The sequence below is a fragment of the Nanorana parkeri genome, unplaced genomic scaffold, assembly GCF_000935625.1.
Source record: "Nanorana parkeri isolate BGI_ZX_2015 unplaced genomic scaffold, ASM93562v1 scaffold992, whole genome shotgun sequence".
Classification (NCBI taxonomy): Eukaryota; Metazoa; Chordata; class Amphibia; order Anura; family Dicroglossidae; genus Nanorana; species Nanorana parkeri.
This window is the reverse complement of record NW_017307260.1, coordinates 415,834-422,944: the sequence shown is the minus strand read 5'-3', so window position 1 is coordinate 422,944 and position 7,111 is coordinate 415,834.

Genomic DNA, 7,111 nt, shown 5'->3' with positions numbered 1-7,111 from the left:
TACAAGGTTTATAACTACACAATTACACCTGTCCTGTACATATACATAATACACAGGAGAGGCGGCCAGTGTAAAGTGGGTCCATGCTGCATCTGAGCTCTGTGTTTGGGTATAATAAATAGGAGGAGGTGGAGGAACCATTACAAGGTTTATAACTACACAATTACACCTGTCCTGTACATATACATAATACACAGGAGAGGCGGCCAGTGTAAAGCGGGTCCATGCTGCATCTGAGCTCTGTGTTTGGGTATAATAGATAGGAGGAGGAGGTGGAGGAACCATTACAAGGTTTATAACTACACAATTACACCTGTCCTGTACATATACATAATACACAGGCGACCTCTAGTGGTGATGCAGCTTATTGCATCAAATCAGTAGATGAATAGGGCCGCACAGGGTTATTGGTCAGTTGCCCAGGTGTGCTGAGATTTGTCTAGAGCTTATCCACTCTACTGAAGAAAACATATTTGTATTGTGTCTGGGGTCTCTGCTCAAAAGACTTCCAATGGTGTCCTGTGCCATAGATGGGGGCACAATATTAAGGAGAAATCTCTTCACCAAAGACACAGGCAGCGATAGAGACCTGACCGATAACCTGACTCTTCCTTTCTCTATGTATATAGCTAGAGCTGAGTTTTAATGTCAAACTGATCATTTACCGAAAATTACTAAGTTTGTTTTTTCTATTCTGCCCAAACTTTTACAAAATAGTCCTTGGTTGGAGTTCTACTTCAACCCTGAAGGACTGACTCTGACGCTGGGTGGTAAAAAAGGACATGTGTTTTTTTTTGGATTCCCCCCCCCCCCCCCCCCCTTTACCATGTGTGTCTCTGGCCCACCTGTAGCTCTGAACACCAGACGCCTCTATCATCTCCGCTCAACCCCAAATGTGATGTGATTTGGTGATAAAAAAAAGTACTCATTTAATACTACAAGTATTTGCACCGGAGCGGGGATTGTGAGCTGGAGCCCTTGTCAGTCTCGGCTGGGACACGCCGCCTGCCTTTGAACTTTTCCTTGTGAAATCCTCATCACCTGGCTTCCAGTGAGCATGTAAATGGGGCTGGCTAAGGCACCGGAGACTGAGAATGGCTCCTCTTTTTGTCACGCTGAGCACAAAGCTAATTCCACTACAGAAACTGGAAAACCGGGGAAGTAAAATGAAACCTACAGGGAACAGCAGCTTCTATTTTTCAGCTGTGACATTTCTGCAGCAACAGAAAGAAAAAAAAAAGAAGAAATGAAAGATTCAGAACTCCTGGCTCTGTTTCAGCTCCTAAAGACTTCTTGTGTTTGCAGAAGTCCCCTGAGCCTCATAAATGCTGCTGTGTTCCTCGTTCCCATTGTAGCTGCTCGCTTATGACAGTTTATCAAACTAACGAGTCATTGAGTGATGCTTTCTGAGTTAACATCCACAAGGAGGAGAATTGGGAGAATGAAACGGAGGTTTAGTGACAGCAATTTCCCTCTCTCAGCCTTGCGATCTATAATTTATTAATGCCGGCAACGCTATAATGCTCGGGCTGTGGCTTTCGGCTTCCGAGTTTGGAACATAAATATGTTACATGATCCAGACACGGAGACACTTAACAGTGCTTCTTGATGGGTTTATTTTTGAATTTAGGCAAAGCAAACAGAAGCACTTAAATCTGTTGGAGAAAAAAAAGGGAATGCAAAAGTATGAATGATTATCTCATCTAAGGTAAAGGTAAGGCAAAGAGTTCTGGGCCTGTAGCTGAAATAGAAGCCTGCCACTGGGCAAGGTCTTGCTGCTGTGGCTCAAGATCAAAGCAAGTTCACATAACCTGACACGGAGTACGTTTAATGGTAAATCTGGCCAAACACTCTTACATACACTGCCTGGCCAAAAAAAAGTTACACCCTTTAATATTTAATTGAACCTTTAAGGCACACATTCGCCGTGGCATCATTTCGATAAGCTTATGCAATGTCACAACATTTATTTCTGTCGAGAGTTGTATTAATTTTTTACCGAGATCTTGTAGTGATGATGGGAGAGTCGGTCCAGTACGTAAAGTCTTCTCTGGCACATCCCAAAGATTCTCAATGGGGTTAAGGTCTGGACTCTGTGGTGGCCAATCCATGTGTGACAATGATGTCTCATGCTCCCTGAACCTGATGAATCCTGGCATCGCCATTTTGGAACATGCCCAATGTGTCATCAGGGACGGAAAAAAAATCCATTGATGGAAAAACCTGATCATTCAGTATATTCCGGTGTCTTTTTCTGGGACATAAAATTGGTAAACCTGACCAACCCCAGAACATTATCGGTAACTTTTTTTGTTGTTTTTTCGGCCAGGCATTGTATTTATTGTTCAACCTGCGAGACCAATCTCCCACAGCAGCCTGGTATTCTAACAGCCATCGCCTGCCGCTGTCAGAATACATGATCCTGAAAGGCTGAAGTCACTGTTTGGTCAAATACCTTCCACTGCGTGGTCCTGCCAACTTGACAGATGTCCATTAGTGAGTCGAATTTTGCTGAGATGGCAGGGCCACCTGCTGTAAGAGGTTCATCTGATTAATGTGAAATGGCCAAAATTCTTATAATGTACGGCCAGCCTAAAGCTGTCCATACAATGGTAACTGGATAGAAAAATTCTATCAGGGATTTTAACATTCGATTTTAGAATGAATGGAATTCTGACATGAAAACTGTCAGAATTTTGTTTGTTCGAGGAAAATCTTCCACCCTGCGCCTTTTTTTCTGCACTTTGGTCAAAAACAATCATCAGTTGCCTGATGACCAAAAGGACAATGAAGCACTCACAGACCTAGTAGATTGCTCCTTGACAGGAAAAGGTGGAACCTTATCCTTGAAGACCTTAAGCTTGAGCAATGATCTATCCGAGCCACCAAAAATTGGTGGAGGGAGAAGTTGCTTTTCCTTTACAGAGACCAGCAGGAATGACAAAAAGAGGATCAGTCTTTGTAACGGAAGGAGGTCTGAGAGGCAAACCCACGCACCACAAACTACATCCAGGTAGTAAGAGAAAAATTCCTGAAATTGAAAGAGCTGGGAAGAGAGATGGAAAAGGTGAAAGGCCAAAACTACCTTACGAAGGAAGGAGTGATGGAAACAAGGAATGCAACCTTCTGAGTGAGTGTGGGAAGAAGAATATCTCTGATGGGTTTAAAGGCAGTCTCTAAAGTGTTAACAGAACCAAATTCAGATCCCAAGGAGTCACGGATGGTTGTACAGAAAGGGCCACATGAAAGACACCCTGTAGAAAAGTATTGACCAATAAATGGGGAACTATCAGTCTTTGGAAAAAGATTGCAAGGGCCAAGATTTGTCTCTTGATGGTACTCAATGCCAAAATGCTGATACAGACTTGATTGCCGAAAGGTCTGAATTCTTCCAATTGTGTATTTCCTGGGTTAAAATCTCCTTTCCTCACACAAAACAAACAAAGCCTTCCATGTGCGGTGGTAGCCCTTCTGAGAGGCAGACTTCGTCCTTTTTAACAACATGGGAATTACTGAATCAGTCTCTCAAGACTTGTGTTTCAACAGCCATGCCGTTAAAGCCAGCGACTGTGAAGCAGGGTGGTAAACTGGTCCTTCAGATAGGAGATCGGGTTGATCTGGAAGAGCCCATGGGGTGTCTGTCAGAAGTTTGATCAAGCTGGAGTACCACATCCGTCTGGGCCAGTCCAGAGCTGAGGATTACTGGAATACCCTCCATCCCAATCCTGCAGAGTTGACAAGGAAGGTGTTTCAGAAAAGGAAGGGCATAGACTAGGCTGAACTGACCGCACTGAACCACCAGGGCATCCATTGTTTCTGCCAGAGGATCTCTGCATCTGAAGGCAAACCTATCCAGTTTGTCCTCGAACCATTCCATCACCACCTGTGACACAGGTACTGAAACACTTCTGGGTGTCGGGACCATTCACCTGGATCCAGGTTCTCTTGGCTGAGCTAGTCTGTCTGCCCATTCTCCACACCTGAAATGTCAACGGTGGGCAAGGCTGGAACATAGAGTTCTGCCCAGGCTAGAGTCTCTTCTACCACTCTTGCCATTGTAAGACTTCTGTTTCCTCTCCTCTGGTGGTTGATGTGCTCCAATGCAGTGTCGTTGTCTGGCTGGGTCCTGAGTGGCTGACCCTCCAGTTGGAGTGTACAGCATGGCAGGGAAAAGCAAATTGCTTGCATCTCCAGAATGTTGATTGGAAGCTGAGATTCCTCTGTCAACCAAGCCCCCTGCACTGACAAGGTGTCCAGGACTCCCTCCCAGCCCTTTAGACTAGCACCTGTTGTAAAGATCTTCCAAGGCAGTGGGAGGCAGGATTAACTAAGCTCCCAAAGTGGATTCCTGAGCCACCAGGCCAGAGTCTTTGGTACCAGAGACAGAACCAATTTGTCCCATGATGACAGAATGTTGTATTGTGGGGATCTGCAGTAAAATTTGGCAAATGATACAGAGGCAACTTAACTGAATTCAAGCTAAAAAAAAAACATGGGCACTCACAAACCTTACACTGAAAAGAAGGGAATGGAGTGCAGAATGCCTGCGCGTGACCCTGCAGTTAGTGACACAGTTGCTCGTCTGTTCAAATAAAAGTAGTAGCATCTGATGCTCGGTCCACACAATGTATTCATTAAAGTCTTTAAAAACTGGGTAACACGAGGGCTGTGCCATGGCCCTGGACCTGGAAAGTGCTCAGCATCTAACTATCACACTACCCAGAGGTCTAGAAGGTCCAGGTCACATGGAAGGTCACATTCCAGGCTAGCCCTGCCCTCCCAGGACGGGAAGTGAGGGGAAATCTCCCCAAGACACTCTTTTAGCAGAGTAGGGAACGGTTAGAATTTCTGACAATTTTGTTATTGCTGAGCTTTCCTGTCATGTTGACAACCCCCACTTTCATTGTACGGACATCACAGGGACAGGAAGTAAGGCAAAATCTCCCCTACAAGTTCAAAGTCAGGACTAGAAACCAATTCTTTCCCACTCTTTCCACCAGAATTACCTTGGCTAGAGTTAGACTTTATCTATGCCCCTCTAGGTTGAGGTCCATGTGTTTTGTTTTCAAAACTGCAGCAGTGTATTCATCTTATGAGTTCATCTATCCAAAAGTATAGGCAGCACATGCAGTATGCACACTTCTAAATATGCTGCCAAATAACATTCAGATTGGGGCGTAATGCCTCCCTGGCAGAGGTGGGTTGATGGGATTGCTCCCCATACTTGCAAGGTATTTATATAAAAAGATTTTCCTAAAAGGAAGCATCAGCACCGCAGTCCCTTCTTACCAACACTACTCCGTCTTCAGGCTCTTTGTGAATACTTATTACAACAATGTTCTCCTGTTACTAATCACAACCTGCGGAGGGTTTCTAACCTGTTGTAGTGTTTGATTTAGTATAATCTCTTTCCAGAGCTGGAATCTAGTGAAGGAGAAAGAGGAACCTGCAGATAAAAAGATAACAAAAACTGCAGCAAAGACTATAATGGAGGATATTAAAATATAATGTATCTTCTGGGATGGCTACAGTGTATTGTGAGACATCTATTACTAAGTAATGCCCGTTATTAATATCAATTAATCATTCCTGGTTAGCTCTCTCTACAGCACAGTTACTGCAGACACAATAATCGAAGATTACACATCCCATTGTGAAATGAAATCAAAACAACAACATACATAAGCAGCAACCGGTGGCATTGTAGAAGGATTCTGTTTACAAACACGACAATGATTGCACACAAACAAAGCCGGGTTTATTAAACATAAAGGGACGCTGAGCTTTCAGAGGAGGAAGTGACCCTGCCTTGTGGGTCCTTGGGTTTCCAGGATACCAGGACGTTTAAAGAGTCACTCCGCCCAATAATAGTTTGGTTCTGGATAGATGTTGCTGGGTTAAATTATCCACAAGATCCCTTTATGAGAGATATGGCAGAAGTGGAACTCCAGTATGAAGAACTCAGTAACAGAGTGTCTGTGAAACACAGGAAGCCAATGGGCAAGTCAACCTCCTTGTGTCAAGCAGTTTTGCTGGAGAGATGGTGAAGGAACCCAGTCAGTATATCAATATGAAAATTGTCACTGGTGACTTGAAAGCTGGAATCCGTGGGACTGTCATCTTCATTCTTCTTTCAATAGTTAGCAAGCTGAAGCAAACATGCAGCCATACAATGATGGGGAGGTCTGTTATGGCCATTATTACAGGTCAGTCTCACAGTAAGTAGAGAAGAAAGGTAATGATGACAGTGTTGCACCGTAAATAAACGTCTGCAGTGGCAGCTATTATATTTCTATCCTTTAGAACCCTGATATGGGCCCCCTTGCAGTGGGGTATTTAACTGCAAGGGTTAAAAGCTCATTGAGTCCAAGGGTTGAGGAATAAGCTTTAATACTTTCCTAACCCCTCACATCCACATTGCTGTGTGACCGGTCCCCCGAAGCTGCTTCTCTTCATCATGTACAATGCAGGACCAGCAATCCACAACCAGGAGAGTCAGAGAGAAGAAGAGTGCCAGAGCGAGGAATAAGATAAGTATTACATCTTACCCCTGAGGGGAGGGGGGTCCTCCTGCAAGGGTGTATTTTTTTTTAATTCTTGGAATTCAGCTTTAAAGTTCTGTGTTAGCCAAAACTTTTTTTAGATTTGGAAAGAGTAGGAAATGGTCAGGGTCAATGTAGACAGGAGTAGGGCTGCAACAACTAATCGACATAATCGATTATAATCGATTATTGAAAAAGTTGTCAACTTTTTCAATAATCGATTAATCGGCTTCCGATCAGTTGGCCCTGTTCACAGCTCCACACGCTGTGCGCCGCACCTCCTCCCCACCTCACGCTCGCCGCTGCCAGACCCGCTCGCATCCACGCTCCACGCACCGCACCTCCTCCCCGCCTCACATTTCCTGCCCATCCACGATCGGCAAGGCACGCGGGGAGAAGAAGTAAGGATGAGCAGTTGTGGGCGGATGACAGCCGCTGATAGTCAGGCCCGATCTCAGAAGCAAGTTGCTGGAAGACTGCTCAGGTAAGCCTGCACTTTCCCACACATGGTGCTCTATAATATATTGCTGGGATAGTGGGATTTGTATTCCTCTATAGCTGATGGTACA